The following is an 810-nucleotide window of genomic DNA, read 5'->3' on the forward strand; positions in this document are numbered from 1 at the left end:
TCCCATGTCCTACATAAAAAACAGAAGCAGAGTTATGTGGACAATTATCATAAATATGGTTTTCACTGCAAAATGAACAAATGAGATCGTTGACTTGGCAAACAGGGGCAGGAGTGCAATAATCCGACTACACAGGTTGTATCGGCGTGGCTAATGGATTTTTTATTCCCAATGCCATCTCTTTCAGCCTCTGGTTCATTGTAACCATCTCTTTTTGCATCGAGGTAGCAATGTCCAGAGCCAAAACTCCAGCTGGATCTTGCTTCTTTGGTGCTGCCCTAGATCTTTGCGAACACCATAGTTCGTTGTGTGAAGCTAAGTCATTTAGGATGTCAACTATCTCGTTGAATGTCTTCTTTGTAAAGGCTCCGTTGGCAGCATTGTTTAGCATCATCTTAGTAGGATGATCTAAGCCTCTAAAGAAATGTTCTATCTGGATGCATGCCGGCAAGCCATGGTTCGGACATTTCCTGATTAGTTCTTTAAATCTCTCCCACGCCTCGTGAACAGGTTCACGATCATACTGTCTAAAGGAGATGATCTCCTCTCTGATATCAGCGTGGCGAGTAGGTGGGAAGAATTTTGTTAAGAACCTCTCCACTAACGACCCTCATGTGGTGATGGATCCCGGTGGAAATGCATTGAGCCATGCTCTAGCTTGGTCCTTCAAAGAAAATGGAAAAAGTGTTAGTCTCAGAGCATCGTCTGTTATACCAGGTAATCGAAATGCATTTGCAATTTGAATGAATGATTTCAGATGATCATGTGGATCCTCATGTTCCTGCCCTCCAAAATGTCCAATTGTCTGCA

At 43.0% G+C, this 810-nt stretch overlaps 1 non-coding gene across 1 annotated transcript; it reads left to right on the forward strand.

The window, feature by feature from the left end:
* The first annotated feature begins 449 nt into the window (after positions 1-449).
* On the forward strand, positions 450-556 carry LOC148213079 (small nucleolar RNA R71). The gene has a single exon (XR_015793199.1). It is a non-coding gene; the product is annotated as a small nucleolar RNA R71 (small nucleolar RNA).
* Positions 557-810: the final 254 nt, after the last annotated feature.

Source organism: Momordica charantia, assembly GCF_013281855.1.
Source record: "Momordica charantia cultivar OHB3-1 chromosome 1 unlocalized genomic scaffold, Mcharantia_2.0 BLBB01000001.1, whole genome shotgun sequence".
Classification (NCBI taxonomy): Eukaryota; Viridiplantae; Streptophyta; class Magnoliopsida; order Cucurbitales; family Cucurbitaceae; genus Momordica; species Momordica charantia.